Here is a 17,021-nt window from a genome sequence, read left to right on the forward strand (position 1 = left end):
TGCCATGGAGCAACTAAGCCCGAGAGCCACAACTACTGAGCCTGTGCTCTAGAACCTGTGAGCCACGACCATTGAAGCTGCTCACCTAGAGTCAGTGCTCTACAACAGGAGAAGCCGCTGCAGTGAGAAGCCCACACACCCAACCAAGAGGAGCCAAGCGCAGACAAAAATACACAAACAAATAGTTTAAAAAAAGGCTATCTTCCAAGTCATAGGGAAACGAGTAAGTTAATATTACACGTGCATTTGTATTAATATAGACAATGACAGGCAACCATCATACACAAAAATAGTATTCAATGGAATTTCAATGATTCACTCTTATTACTTCCCTGTTCAGAGCAAAGTTGCTGTCTGACCTTATTGAATATTTACATGTATGACTCTCAAGTCATTTCCTATAAGACAATATGCTGAAATGGATTTGGTCATTCTCTGATGACTCTCAGTCTAGCTTTACTTCTGTTAGCACTCTATGATGCTGGCATCATTGAAATAATTTAGCAAAAATAAGTGTCTAATACTAGTAGTATATGAATGTAATTGTCCGTTTTAAAGTTAAGAAACTAATAAATATTGTAATAATTACCTATAAGTCCTATTAAAGGACATAAATGTGATTATATACTCATATTAAACTTTGTGCAAAGTCTACATTGATTTTTATATTATTTGAACTAGAATACTGATAAACATGACTCAAAATTTTCAAGAATAAAATAAATCCATTTGTTGCTTTTAGTTTGTCCATAGGCACTGCAGACTGGGTCTAAGTGAAGGCAATGCCAAATTTCACAGATGTGACAGAATTTGTTCTTCTGGGGTTGACCAGTCGTCAGGAGCTTCAGGGTCTCTTTTTTGTGGTGTTTCTAGTAGTTTACATGATCACTCTGATAGGGAACATTGGTATCATTATTTTGATCAGCATCAGCCTCCAGCTTCAGAGCTCCATGTACTTTTTCTTGAGTCCTTTGTCTTTTGTGGATGTGTGGTTCTCTTCCAATGTCACTCTGAAGATGCTGGAAAACTTACTATCAGACAAAACCCATTTCCTGTGTGGGGTGTTTGGTGCAGTGTTACTTCTTCAGAGCCCTTGTCCACGTGGAAGTATATATCTTGGCTGTGATGGCCTTTGATTGCTACGTGACCATCTGCAACCCTCTGCTTTATGGCAGTAAAATGTCCAGGAGTGTCTGTGCTCATCTCATCTCTGTGACACACATCTATGGATTCTCTGTTAGCCAAATCTGCACACTCTGGACATATGGCCTGTACTTCTGTGGAAACTTTGAAATCAACCACTTCTATTGTGCTGACCCTCCTCTTATCAAGACTGCCTGTGGAGGGGTCCACGTTAAAGAATGCACCATGATTGTTATTGCTGGGATTAATTTCACATATTCCCTCTCAGTGGTTCTCATTTCCTATACCCTCATCATAGCGGCCGTGCTGCACATGTGCTCTGCCGATGGCAGGAGGAAGGCATTCTCCATGTGTGGGTCCCACCTGACAGCTGTTACCATGTTTTATGGGGCTCTCCTCTTCATGTATCTCAGGAGGCCTACTGAAGAGTCTGTGGACCAGGGGAAGATGGTGGCTGTGTTTTACCCCACAGTGATTCCCATGCTGAATCCCATGATCTAGAGTTTGAGGAACGAAGATGTGAAAGAGGCGGTCAACAATGCAATCGTCAAGGCAAGCTTGAAGCAGTGCACCTGCAGTGCATAATTCCATGTATGCCACTTCCTGTTATAAATGTCCAGGCATATAAATAACCCTGTTTAAAATAAACTGTATACAGGCAACACTTAAATATACTAAGAGGTCCAGTCTAACACAGTGATGGTTTACCCCATGAACGGACTCTCAGGACTAAGCCTCCTTTATCTACATATGCAAACATACTAACCCTGACCTATTACTGTTAGTCACAGTGTATGTAAAACTGTGCTAAGTGTAGTCATCAGATAACTCATAAACACATTTGGATAAGCACACGTTAATTTGGAGGTATCTTTGTAAGAGTTGAATATGCTTTCTTAGGATATTTTCTATATATAATTGCTTTTCACTTGTTTTAAAGTAATATATAATTTCATGAGAAAAAATTAAGACTTCATCACTTTTCCATGAATATAAAAGTTGGTGGATCCTCATGTATCAAAAAAGCTTTCAATAACATTCATACATGCATGGACTTTTGAAAACAAAAATGTTTGCAGAATCTTCAGCTAGTGTCATGAATCAATCAGAAGGTTAACTCTCAGTATATATTGCTCTATAATTAACACTATTTGTGTTTCAAACCATCTGTTGGCTCACTGTAATTCTACTCTTTGGTTTGGATTTTGGCTAGTTGTTTTTCTCTTCATTAATTTAAATAGGTGAAAAATTTATGAGTAAAGCCTATCATGTCCTTCTCATAGTTTAAAAAGATGAAGCAATATGGATTTTTGTCATTTAAAATCTAACTTTTGATCAGAAGAATGTCCTGTTAAACATTTGATTGCTATGATGAAGGTATTGTTTGATTCCAAATTCTTGTCACTAACATTACATTCTTAGATCTGTATTTAGCTGCTTAAGTCAAGCTTTTAATAACTAGAGTGCATCAACTAGGTAAGAATCTGTGTAAAACTAAATGTCATTGCACTGCTGCTGCTGCTAAGTCGCTCCAGTAGTGTCTGACTCTGTGCGACCCCATAGGCGGCAGCCCACCAGGCTTCCCCGTCCCTGGGATTCTCCAGGCAAGAACACTGGAGCGGGTTGCCATGTCCTTCTCCAGTGCATGAAAGTGAAAAGTGAAAGTGAAGTCGCTCAGTCATGTCCGACTCTTAGCGACCCCATGGACTGCAGCCCACCAGGCTCCTCCATCCATGGGATCAGCACAGCTCAAACTGGTATCCATTGGGATCTGATTACACGTTTACAATTCAATTTATGTTGATTGGTGTCCACTTAATCTACCTTCATTCTTAATATAAGTGGAATACACTTTTTGTCCTTGTTGACTCTTGCTAATAATACCAGCATAAAAGCAAATCAGAAGTAGAAGTAATTTCTCATGAATGAGTTTATTCTTACGCTACGCTAAGTCACTTCAGTCGTGTCCAACTCTGTGTGACCCCATAGACGATAGCCTACCAGGCTCCCCCGACCCTGGGATTCTCCAGGCAAGAACACTGGAGTGGGTTGCCATTTCCTTCTCCAGTGCATGAAAGTGAAAAGTCAAAGTGAAGTCACTCAGTCGTGTCCGACTCTTAGCGACCCCATAGACTGTAGCCTACCAGGGTCCTTCGTCCATAGGATTTTCCAGGCAAGAGTACTGGAGTGGGGTGCCATTGCCTTCTCCGGAGTTTATTCTTGTTTAAGGGCTAATCCAATTAAAAGGGGTACACAATTGAACATATGTAGGAAGATTCTGAGAAGTAACATTTACTTGTGGTAGTATCACTGGAAAGATGGATTCATTTAAGCACAGAAAGTACTGTTACTCAGGCTAATTTACTAATTGCCCACAAGCCACATTCCCTAAGATTGGTTCTGAGAAAAGGCAGATGGTGGGAGGAGAGTTCTTTTTCATAACTTTAGGTTCTGAGCAGGAAGAAAGAGTACTATTTGATTAGTGTTGGAAACTACATTAACAAAGTTTTTTTTTTTTTAATGTTTTCAAATCACCCAAGTTTGCTTCTAACAAGTTGGTGTCAAGTATGAAATGATAGGCTGCTCAAGAAACAATCGTACTGACAGAGACCATTATAACTTGACCCTTTAAGATCACATTTTCTGTGATCCTTATGGCAGACATATTCCTCAGTGTCCATTATTTTATGTTTTATTTTATAAGTAAAACATTTGTCATCCAGCTGTTCACCACCGTTCCCATTGCCCCTTGTCAGTGGGATACATAATGTTGTCCAGTCTTGGCAATGAGCCATCAGTAGAAAGTGGTGCCTGAAACCTGAAGATCACCTTCTCTATGTTAAAGCCATTAGATATGGACTTTTTTCTCTTCCTTCCCACTTGAAAATGTTGCCACTGAAATGATCACTTTTTAGACAAAGATGGAAACCACATATTGAGGGTCTAATTGCCTTTCCCAAACCCCTTAACTCATACTGCTGCCTGAGAAAGGAATAAATTATTAAGTCACTGCAGCTTGGGAGTTCATTTAGCTATAGTGATATTTTTGCTCTTATAATACTTTCCATAAACATATCCTTGGCATTTCACCTCTGCATCTTACCACTCACTAGGACAATTTTTACCTGAGAATGATCAAGTCTCTTCAGAAACTATTCTGGTATTGAGATCAGGGAATCTTGTCTTCTGTCTTAACCAGAAGGAGAAAAAGTCAAGGTTCTGATCTATATTAGATATTAGGTTATATATCCCTTTGTCGTAACTACTTGATGAGTCCTTGGGCTTGTTATGACCTTTAAGAGTCCAGTTGTCACATTAACTGGTTTTGGATCCCTTTTGACCCATCATCTAGGCCATTTCGCTAGCCTTTTTATGTACTTACAAGTCTCTTTCTTAAGCTTAGGAAATCTCAGCTATTTTTTGTCTGCGCTGTGCTTGCAGGTGTAGATAAGGTGTGTTTTCACCATACATTTGAGCCAGCACATCTTTAACTGTCCTTACTTATTAGTGGGGCTTCCCCAATGGGTCAGCAGCAAAGAATCATCTGCAAGGCAAGAGACATGATTTCAATCCCTGGGGCAACATCCCCTGGAGAAGGAAATGGCAACCTACTCCAGTATTCTTGCCTGGAACACCCCATGGACAGAGGAGCCTGGTGGGTTACAGTCCATAGGGTCACACAGAGTCGAACACAACTGAGCATGCACACACTTATATGCACTTATTATGAGTGAAATTGTTCCCCCAGAAGATGTGTTAAGTTCCTAACCTGAAGAACTTCAGAGTTTGGTTATAGGATCATTGGGTTATAGGGTCATTATTTGGATGTAGGGTCATTGAAGATGCAATTGTTAATATGAAGTCATACTGAAGTAAGGTGGACGGTTAATCCAGTGTGCTGCTGCTGCTGCTAAGTTGCTTCAGTTGTGTCCGACTCTGTGTGACCCCATAGATGGCAGCCTACCAGGCCCCGCCGTCCCTGGGATTCTCCAGGCAAGAACACTGGAGTGGGTTGCCATTTCCTTCTCCAGTGTGAGTGATGTCCTTACAAGAATGAAGAAATTTGGACACAGATGTAGAGGGAAGATGACCATGAGAAGACAGCAGAGACTGGAAAGATGCTTACAAGACAAGGAATGCCTGGGACCGTGAGCAGCTGGAAAAAACAAGGAAGGAACCTCCCCTAGAGCTTCACAGAGAGCCTGGTTCCACCAATACCTTGACTTCAGACTTGTAGGCTCCAGAACTGTGAGAAAATAAATTTTTGTTGTTCTGAGTCAATGAGTGTGTGGTACTTTGTTAACGCAGACTGATGAAACTAATATATTTCTTTACAGTAATTTTTAAAAGTTAGAACTTGGGTTTTACTTAGTTTTTCTTAGTGTCCCAGGCTATCATCCTGTCTGCTCTAGGAGCTCTTCAAATGTATCTGAAGTTTCTTAGTAAACCTGTGGTTTTGCAGCAACCTCCCCTGAATCCAGTGTGCTACCCAGAAGGGGCACCAGAGTCCTTCTGAAAGATTCACTGACCTTTAAACCCTTCTCACATTGCCAATCTCAGGTTCAGCCCTTACTCTGTAGTTTACTATAGAAGCTCACTGCTGTGCTTTTAACTATTTAAATTATGCTTTTGGAATTATTTAAAAAATAGCAACAACAAAGATGTTCTCCTCTCTTGAGTTTTATCTTTGGCAATTGACAGTCATGATTCCCAAGATTAATTTCTGTGCAACTGTGCTCCCTGACCCCAAACGAAGTTGATTTAAGAACTTGAAAATCAGGATTGCAATTCATTGCTTCTCTTCAGAATTTGTACAGTTTACATCCACTTAGAACACCTTGTTGTTGCTTTAATAGTGGTGTTGAGGTTAGGTGAGGCATAAATTAAAATAAAGTTTAATATAAATAATTTAACATGGCAATATTGATGTCTTCACATAAATGTGAAATCTAATTTAACAATGAAATGTTTACTAAGATAACTTGGATAAAATAAGCTAAACTGTTTCTAAATAACTTATACAATCAACTTTTTTGCCAGTATTTTCCAAAATAGCAGACTATTCAGCATATTCAGGAATGTTTTTGATTTTGCCCTATGAGAATAGCTCACAATATCACCCACATGGTAGACACCAAACATTTGAATCTGAATTAAAAAAAAAAAATTCCAGTTGATGGTTTAAGTGGGTCTTAGATTGCATCACTTTACAACCACCCCAACATAGAACAATATTCCTGACATCTGACAGCAACCATGTTTAAACTTGGTTTTAAACTACCGCTTCCTGTCAAACCATTGTAATGTCTTCAAATCCCTAAAATATAAAAGGATCTTAAGCCTTGCTGAGGGAATATAGGGGTATGTCTGCATTTTTGTTTTGATACAGAAAAAGAGAGTATGACTTTCCAAAAGCTGGCCCTGATTTCCAGATCTGCATGTCGAAAAATGACATCTTTTCAAACAACATGAGAACCGTGGAATTACAGAGAGTGACCACCAGTGAATCTAGTGGGAGTCAGAAGCAGAGAGGAATGATTTTTAGCAGACAGGGTGCAGTTGAGGAACAGCTACTGCCTGGAACGACATGGGGATGGACAAGAAATTTACTTTACCACCTCCCTTGTTCTGTTTCCACAATGTGTAAAATAGAAACATTTTTGAAAGCAGTGGCTAAATCTTATTATCAGTTAAATAGAAACTATCCAGGTCAAAACTATCAAGTGTCACAGATGCAAATAGTAGCAATTTGTTAAAAATGTGCATTATAGTCTTTTAAACCTTTTACTTATAAATTATATGAAAAATAGAACACATGTGCAAAGTCATTTTGCTCATATAAAAATGGCAGAAATAAAATTAACCTATCAAAGATAATAAAAACAACACATCTGCGTGTGGCATAGTTTCAAGACAGTCAGTGTTACAAGATACATTTTAATGTTTACTAGAGACAGGAAATAACATTTTTTAAAGGCTTTCCTCAAGGCATTTTTTACCTCTTGGTTCCTCAGGCTGTAGATCATGGGATTCTACATAGGAATGACTATTGTGTAGACGACAGAGGCCACTTCGTCTGTGTCAAGGGAATGGTTTGATTTGGGCTGCAGATACATGAAGATCAGAGTCGCTTGGAATATAGTGACAGCAGTCAGATGAGAACCACAGGATGAGAATGATTTGCGCCTCCCTTCTGCAGATTGGATTCTCAGGATGGCAGCCACAATGTATAGGGAAGAAATAAGGACCGTGGTCAAAGGGCTGATTATGTTGAATCCAGCAAAGATAAAAATCAAGATCTCTTTGAGGCTGGTGTCTGAGCAGGCAAGGGCCATCAAAGGGACATCATCACAATAGAAGTGATTAATAACATTGGGGCCATAGTAGATCAGTCGAAAAGTAACAACTGTGTGGAGGAAAGCAACAGAAAAGCTGTATCAGTAAGGGCCTGCTACCAGTTGCATGCACACCTTTTGGGACATGATCACCATGTAGAGAAGAGGATCGCAGATGGCCACATAGCGGTCATAAGCCATTACTGCAAGAAGGAACGTCTCCAAAATCAAGAAGTTCAGGAAAAAGCCCAGCTGTGCGCACATGCATAGAGAGATATGGACCTGTGCTTGCTCAGGAGGGTCTCCGGGAACTTTGGGGCTATTGATGAGGAGTAACAGAAGTCTACAAAGGCCAGATTACTGAGAAAAAAGTACATGGGTATGTGAAGGTGAGGATCCAACCGGATTAAGGAAACGATGCCAATGTTTCCCACCAGAGTTAGAGAATATACCACTAAAATGAGAAGAAAGAGAAGGATTTCACTCTCTCTCTGGACTGAAAAACCCAAAAGAATGAGTTCCATCACCTGGTAATATTCTCTTCAATCATTTGTTCTAGTCTCTGAACTGCTGAAAAGAGACAAGTTAAAGACAAATAAGTTATCAGGAGTAAGGAATTGTCATCAGATGCCAAAACGTGTGTGTTTTAACTTGAGAAAGTATTGCTCATTGAAGCAGAATAAGTTGCTCAGTCGTGTGCGACCCTTTGCGACCCCATGGACTGTAGCCTACCAGGCTCATCCATCCATGGAATTTTCCAGGCAAGAGTACTGGAGTGGGGTGCCATTTCCTTCTCCAGGGATCTTCCTGACCCAGGGATTGAACCCAGGTCTCCCACATAGCAGGCAGACGCTTTACCGTCTGAGCCACCAGGGAAGTTCCCCAGAAGTTCTGAAGCAGAATATCAGAACAAATAAATATATCCCCTCTCAAACTCTCCTGTCTGACTATTTATAATTTGCTGAAGCCAAAAATTGAGGTTTAATAAAAATAATGTTTATAAATATATGTAATATTTTAAGTTTAGATTATTTTTAGTCATATTAAATAATAGAATAAAGACATTTAAAAATACCCGGCTCCCATATTTACTTCTCAGCAGAGTAAAACTTTAATATGTAACATTTTATTTGTTTTAATAGACATTTATTTTAACAAATGTTCATTATGCTAAATATAATACAAAGCTAAACAGGATATTCCATGGATAGAAAAGTGGAGGAAATTAAATATTTCTATTTGTGAATTAGGCACATTTTGGATTCATATGTAATTTATTCATTTTCAAATACTACTTTCTAAAAGTGAAAAAGCACACTTGTAGTTAGAATACACATATGTTAAAAAGTAGAGTCCTTTATAATCATTTCCTCAATGGACTTGAGTTTGAGCGATCTCCGGGGACAGTGAAGGACAGGGAAGGCTGGCATGCTGCAGCACATGGGGTCTCAAAGAGGCAGACACGACTGAGTGAGTGAACAGCAACAAATGGTTTTACAGGAATTATTTTCAACACATAGTCAGGAATATTTTCTAAATTATTGGTGTAGCATTATTGGTGTTACCAATTTTTAGTGATTTTTTGCCCAGGGAGCCCTAACGCGGGGTGGCCCAGCAACTGCCTGCAAAGGCCTCCCGTGGCTGTTTGCTTCCTTCTACCAGAGCCAGCTGTGCTCTCCGCTTCGGTTTTTCGCAAGCCAGGGCTGCGCCTGCCACTCTTCGCCAGGGGGCCCATGGGAGGTGCCGGGGGCCCATGGGTGGTGCCAGGTGCCCTCGGCTAGGTGACCCCAGCATGGCACCCTGCTGTGGTGCTGATACACTCCCGAAGCCTCCTCCCCCATGGGCAGTACTGCGCTGACCTAGAAATGTGTTTGCAAGGCTCGGAAAGTGTAGGGTGACACACGGCCCTGATTTGGGAATTGAGGCCCTTGGAGCAGGCTTGGTGGTCTGACCTCTGAGGAGCCGAACCCCAGCTGCGAGGAGAGCCCTGAAAACACATTCTCTTGCCTGCCTTTCCTTCCTCCAAGATAGATAGCTTTCCCAGTCTCTTGTGTGCTGAGAGTCACACAGGGCTGGAATGCACTTGCTTTAATGTCATTATTCAGTAGCAATTGCCCCTGAGGCCCTGCACCTAGGTTGGGCTGCCACACTCACAGGCAAATCAAAGTGACCTCCAAATGAGTAAGCTCTTTGCATCAAGTAGCCTAAGTATTGGAGTTTCAGGTTCATATTTGTCCTTCCAATGTATATTCAGGCCTGATTTCCTTTAGGATGGAGTGGTTGGGTCTCCACAGTTCAAAAGCATCAAATCTTCAGCAGTCAACTTTCTTTATAGTCCAACTTTCACATCCATACATGACACATGGATAAACCATAGCCTTGACTAGACAGATCTTTGTTGGCAAAGTAACGTCTCTGCTTTTTAGCATGCTGTCTAGTTTGGTCATCACTTTCTTTCCAAGTCCTAAGCGTCTTTTCGGAGAAGGCAATGCCAACCCACTCCAGTACTCTTGCCTGGAAAATCCCATGAATGGACGAGCCTGGTAGACTGCAGTCCATGGGGTTGCTAAGAGTCGGACACGACTGAATGACTTCACTTTCACTTTTCACTTTCATGCATTGGAGAAGGACGTGGGAACCCACTCCAGTGTTCTTGTCTAGAGAATCCAAGGGACAGGGGAGCCTGGTGGGCTGCTGTCTATGGGGTCACACAGAGTTGGACACGACTGAAGTGACTTAGCAGCAGCAGTAGCAAGCCTCTTTTAACTTCATGGCTGCAGTCACCATCTGCAGTGATTTCTGAGCCCCCCAAAATAAAGTCTGCCGCTCTTTCCACTGTTTTCCCATCTATCTGCCATGAAGTGATGAGGCCAGATGCCATGATCTTAGTTTTCTGAATGTTGAGCTTTAAGGTAGCTCTTACACTCTCCTTTTTCACTGTCATCAAGAGGCTCTTTAGTTCTTCTCTTTCTGCCATAAGGGTGGTGTCATCTGTATATCTGAGGTTATTGACATTTCTCCTGGCAATCTTGATTCCAGCTTGTGCTTCATCCAACCCAGAGTTACTCACGATGTACTCTGCATATAAGTTAAATAAGCAGGGTGACAATATACAGCCTTCATGTACTCCTTTTCCTATTTGGAACCAGTCTGTTGTTCCATGTCCAGTTCTAACTATTTCTTCCTGACCTGCATACAGATTTCTCAAGAAGCAGATCAGGTGGTCTGGTATTCCCATCTCTTTCAGAATTTTCCACAGGTTATTGTGATCCACACAGTCAAAGGCTTTGGCATAGTCAATAAAACAGAAATGGATGTTTCTCTGGAACTCTCTTGCTTTTTCCTTAATCCAGTGGATGTTGGCAATTTGATCTGTGGTTCCTCTGCCTTTTCTAAATCCAGCTTGAACATCTGGAAGTTCACAGTTCACGTATTGTTGAAGCCTGGCTTGGAGAATTTTGAGCATTACTTTACTAGCGTGTGAGGTGAGTGCAACTGTGAGGCAGTTTGAACATTTAGAAACAAACTTAGAGCGTCCTTTTAAATAACTTAATTAATTAAACCTTTTAGCAATATAACACATCAAATAAAAATGAGGTTTGTTAGGGAGCCGGGAAAAGCCAAGCAGCCACCTTGGATTTCCCATAGCCCTGACTTCTTGATTTACAGCTACTGTTCATGCATTTTTAATCCCCCACTTTAGGAGTAGACTGTTGCCATGTTTTAAGGATGTCAGAATAGCAAAAGTCTAACAGTGAGGTGTTATTTTTTTGTGGAGGCAGAATGAGCTTTCACATGTTCCATAATCTTAAAGAATGCTTATTTACTTTACCAAAGTAACAAAAGATTTTAAAAACAAATATAAATCACTTAAAGGCAAAGAAATTCATAATCTGTTTTTGAAAGCTTCATTCTTAGAAAACTTTGTTCTCTTAACATAGTCAGTTCAGTTCAGTTCAGTCGCTCAGTTGTGTCCAACTCTCTGTGACCCCATGAATCGCAGCATGCCAGGCCTCCCTGTCCATCACCAACTCCCGGAGTTCACTCAGACTCACATCCATCGAGTCAGTGATGCCATCCAGCCATATCATCCTCTGTCGTCCCCTTCTCCTCCTGCCCCCAATCCCTCCCAGCATCAGAGTCTTTTCCAATGAGTCAACTCTTCGCATGAGGTGGCCAAAGTACTGGAGTTTCAGCTTTAGCATCATTCCTTCCAAAGAAATCCCAGGGCTGATCTCCTTCAGAATGGACTGGTTGGATCTCCTTGCAGTCCAAGGGACTCTCAAGAGTCTTCTCCAACACCACAGTTCAAAAGCATCAATTCTTCACAGTCTAACTCTCACATCCATACATGACCACAGGAAAAACCATAGCCTTGACTAGACGGACCTTTGTTGGCAAAGTAATGTCTCTGCTTTTGAATATGCTATCTAGGTTGGTCATAACTTTCCTTCCAAGGAGTAAGTGTCTTTTAATTTCATGGCTGCAATGACCATCTGCAGTGATTTTGAAGCCCCCCAAAATAAAGTCTGACACTGTTTCCCATCTATTTCCCATGAAGTGATGGGACCAGATGCCATGATCTTCGTTTTCTGAATGTTGAGCTTTAAGCCCACTTTTTCACTCTCCACTTTTACTTTCATCAAGAGGCTTTTTAGTTCCTCTTCACTTTCTGCCATAAGGGTGGTGTCATCTGCATATCTGAGGTTATTAATATTTCTCCTGGCAATCTTGATTCCAGCTTGTGCTTCTTCCAGTCCAGCGTTTTCTCATGATGTACTCTGCATATAAGTTAAATAAGCAGGGTGACAATATACAGCCTTGACGTACTCCTTGTCCTATTTGGAACCAGTCTGTTGTTCCATGTTCAGTTTTAACTGTTGCTTCCTGACCTGCATCCAGATTTCTCAAGAGGCAGATCAGGTGATCTGGTATTCCCATCTGCTTCAGAATTTTCCACAGTTTATTGTGATCCACACAGTCAAAGGCTTTGGCATAGTTAATAAAGCAGAAATAGATGCTTTTCTGGAACTCTCTTGCTTTTTCCATGATCCAGTGGATGTTGGCAATTTGATCTCTGGTTCCTCTGCCTTTTCTAAAACCAGCTTGAACATCAGGAAGTTCATGGTTCACGTATTGCTGAAGCCTGGCTTGGAGAATTTTGAGCATTACTTTACTAGCATGTGAGATGAGTGCAATTGTGTGGTCGTTTGAGCATTCTTTGGCATTGCCTTTCTTTGGGATTGGAATGAAAATTGACCTTTTCCAGTCCTGTGGCCACTGCTGAGTTTTCCAAATTTGCTGGCATATTGAGTGCAGCACTTTCACAGCATCATCTTTCAGGATTGAAATAGCTCAACTGGAATTCTATCACCTCCACTAGCTTTGTTTGTAGTGATGCTTTCTAAGGCCCTCTTGACTTCCCATTCCAGGATGTCTGGCTCTAGATGAGTGATCACACCATCGTGATAGAGAGTAGACTAAATCCCAGTCCGGTACCAGCTTACCAGATAACAAACAAACAAAATGTGTTTATCGATGAATCTTAGAAGTCTTTTCCATAAATCTTCAAGTAGCAGTATTCTTGCAAAGGCATCAGAATGAGACCATAAAAGGTGTGTTTAAAATCTGATTAAATTGCAATTGACAAAGTAGCCTGGTCATTGCTGTGATATGTAACACTTTAATATGATAACTAGAATTATAACTGACAGCATTTTACCAGGACATATCAGATTCTCATGAATTTCACATAATTTCTAGGATATCTATATTAGTAACATCAACCATACACTATAACCTGATAAGATTCACCACTTTCCAACAATACTTCCCATGTAATTTAACATGTCAAATGAACTCAGGTAGTTTAATATCTCTCTTTGGGATGTCTCAGGGGCCCTCTGAAGCACCCCAAAGTTAGCTAGATGTCAAATGCTTTAGGAAATGTTTTCAATAAATATCAAACGGGTTTATAACACTCTGTCGGATAGGATCATATAAGTCGCTATGAAACAATAGTTACTCACTTAGCCAAAGGTAACAAAAGATTTCAAAGGTAAACATAGATCACTTCAGAGATAAAGAAACTTAAAATCCATTATCTAAGGCAGTTCAACATCTCAAGAAAACTTGTATTTATGCACAAAACTCTTCCCTTGGGGTCCACTTCCCATAAAACCTTCTCATCACATTCTGTACCCATAACTTTGTTCTCCCATCCTGAAACAGCCACCTGTAAGTCAGACCCACTTCCTTCTCCCTCCATAAAATGTAATTTCATGTATCGTATCTTTTTTTTTTACTGAAAACACACATCCTATTTTCCTTAAGCAACCAAGAACTGGCCTTTATATTAGCATTCTATAGATTGGTGAACATAATTACCAGCGATAATTTCTAAAGAAAATTCTAGAGAACATCTCAGGATGGCATCAAACATTATTCATTAATCGTCCAAAATCTCTAGTTTCTCCCTAAGAGGAAGTTAGTGTTCAGTGATGAATGCTTCAGAATCTTATTTGGAAATGACCTAGCTATTCAATACGCTTCTGTCACTTACTTTAGCACCCCCCTAGAAATTCAAGTTACCCCAATCTGGAGAGACTACTTTAGACAGGCATTTCTAAAATATAATGATTCTTAATAGTTTATCTAAAAGTTCATATCTCATTTACATTTTTTATGAGTTTTATTTTTTTCTAGAGGTACTTTCCTTGTTGACAAACTTGTAATAGATGTAACAATATAACAATATGTAACTTATAATAAACCTAGGCACAATTAAAATATTATGCTTAATGTTAATGACTCTTAGACATGTCTATATTAGATTAGCAAACAAACATTAATACTAGATATTTCATATTGAATATTTCTCAGTTCATGTGAATATGATATTCATTTAGATTAATTGCACTTGTATTTAGAATTGTCTGATTTGTAAGTACTTATTTTTCTTTGAAGTGAAGTGAAGTGAAGTCGCTCAGTCGTGTCCAACTCTTTTCGACCCCATGGACTGTAGTCTAACAGGCTCTTCTGTCCATGGCATTTTCCAGGCAAGAATACTGGAGTGGGTTGCCATTTCCTTCTCCAGGAGATCTTCCCGACCCAGGGATTGAACCCAGGTCTCCTGCATTGTAGGCAGATGCTTTACCATCTGAGCCACCAGGGAAATGTGACCCTCAAATCTATGGCCAGCTGGCTTTCAACCAGCATCCTGAAAGGACAGTCTTTTCAACAAGTGGTGGTGGAACAACTAGAGAGCCGGTAAGTGAAACAAACCACCAACTCCCCCCAACCCTTACTTTAAGAACTTTTATTCTTCAACTTTTCTTTAGGCCAATAAAATTAGAACTCATTTACCATTTTGGCAATATTATTAAAACAAACAAAGACACACACTGAGACATACATAAATTGAGACAGACAGACAGAAACCTCATAGTTTTCCACTTGACATTGAAAATGTCTCTTTGACAACCCTCCCCCCCCCCCCCCATTTTCTTGAAGTTCTAATTTGCCCAAGGCTGAGGTTTCAGGCAAAGTGGGCTGTGTATTTAATGTATTTCAGGGAATGAAAGGGGTTAACTTCAAGTTTTCCCTAGGCAGTCTTTTTAACAAACTTGTTGTAAGAAAAATTTTTTTTCAGTTTAACAAGTTTTCTCCGAAGTCTAAAGGATATCATGGCCATCCTGTGCCAGAAAGTCACCTTTCCTTTCTGTAGTCATAGTTTTCTACCTAAATTATAGGCTGAATAGTGCTCAAATTGACTCCGATGTCAGGGGCAGATCAGCTGATACAAATCTTGGATTGTCCCTCTGGTGGGAAGGGAGGTCTTTGTCCCATCAGAAGGATCTGAAGGGTTAAGGGAATTTGCAGGAGTGGGGGAAGCTTGGTCCTTCCCCATCCTGAGAAGCAGGAGTAGTTACAAGGGAATTCTTTAGGATGTTCAGGGGTGGGGGAAGCTCGGTTCTCTCTCCACCTGAGAGATAAGCATAGTTAGAAGGGGATCTTCAGAATGTTAGGAGAGCTTTTGATCCTTCAGGCTTTTGAATATAGGAGGAAGACCTGGACCAAAGGGAACCTCAGAATCCTCTCCAAGAGATCATGTGGGCATGAAAGATCGAGTAGGGGTCGTCTAGGAAACCTGATGGAGAGAGACAGAGGGAGACAGGAGACAGGGAGGCAACAGGAAGACATGAGGCATGAGTCCCTGAGACCCGGATTCCGACTAAGGGCCCTGAAGGACTGAACGTAAGGAGATTCTGAGTTCTCTCACTGCTTTTGGCAAAAGCTAGTGTGCCTTTCAGAGGCCATTTTTTGGGGTCCCCCATGGCGCAGGAGTGCAGCTGGGAGGAGTTGCCGCACTTCCAAGGTCAGGGGCGGCAGCTGAGAGGAGCTACCTCATGTCCGAGGTAAGGAGCAGCGGCTGTGCTTTGCTGGAGCTGCCGTGAAGAGATATCCCATATCCAAGATAAGAGAAACCCAAGTAAGACAGCAGGCACTGAGATAGGGCATCAGAGGGCAGACAGACAGAAACCACAATCACAGACAGCTAGCCAATCTGATCACACGGACCACAGCTTGTCTAACTCAATGAAACTAAGCCATGCCCTGTGGGGCCACCCAAGATGGACAGGTCATGGTGGAGAGGTCTGACAGAATGTGGTCCACTGGAGAACGGAATGGCAAACCACTTCAGTACTCTTGCCTCGAGAACCCCATGAACAGTATGAAAAGGCAAAAAAGATAGGACACTGAAAGATGAACTACCCAGGACGGTCGGTTGGTGCCTAATATGCTACTGGAGATCAGTGGAGAAATAACTCCTCAAAGAATGAAGGGATGGAGCCAAAGCCAAAAACAACACCCAGTTGTGGATGGGAATGGTCTTAGAAGCAAGGTTCAATGCTGTAAAGAGCAATATTGCAGAGGAATCTGGAATGTCAGGTCCATGACTCAAGGTACATTGGAAGTGGTCAAACAGGAGATGGCAAGAGTGAGCATCGAGTTGGACTATAAAGAAAGTTGAGCACCGAAGAATTGATGCTTTTGAACTGTGGTGTTGGAGAAGACTCTTGAGAGTCCCTTGGACTGCAAGGAGATCCAACCAGTCCATTCTAAAGGAGATCAGTCCTGGGTGTTCATTGGAAGGACTGATGTTGAAGCTGAAATTCCAATACTTTGGCTACCTGATGTGAAGAGCTGACTCATTTGAAAAGCCCCTGATGCTGGGAGGGATTGAGGGCAGGAGGAGAAGGGGACGACAGAGGATGAGATGGTTGGATGGCATCACCAACTCAATGGACATGAGTTTGAGTAAGCTCTGGGAGTTGGTGATGGACCGGGAGGCCTGGTGTGCTGCAGTCCATGGGGTCACAAAGAGTCGGACACTACTGAGCGACTGAACTGAACTGAGTTCGTATTTGGGCCAGGCCTTTTGTAGGGCTAAAATTTCCAGTTTCTGAGAATGTAGCCAAGGGGTGAGTCTGAGAGAGGCTCCCGAGACGTACCAGAGCTCACTCTTAGCCTATCTGCCAT

The 17,021-nt window shown here is 41.3% G+C and overlaps 2 pseudogenes; one reads left to right on the forward strand and one right to left on the reverse strand.

Annotated features, from left to right (window-relative positions):
* Positions 1–706: 706 nt before the first annotated feature.
* LOC147344613 (olfactory receptor 5M9-like) lies at positions 707–1,998 on the forward strand (annotated as a pseudogene).
* Positions 1,999–7,010: 5,012 nt separating this feature from the next.
* Positions 7,011–8,157, reverse strand: LOC147344614 (olfactory receptor 8U3-like; annotated as a pseudogene).
* Positions 8,158–17,021: the final 8,864 nt, after the last annotated feature.

Source organism: Bos grunniens, chromosome 26 (assembly GCF_055505025.1).
Source record: "Bos grunniens cultivar Pamir isolate PY7600 chromosome 26, Bosgru_T2T1.0, whole genome shotgun sequence".
Classification (NCBI taxonomy): Eukaryota; Metazoa; Chordata; class Mammalia; order Artiodactyla; family Bovidae; genus Bos; species Bos grunniens.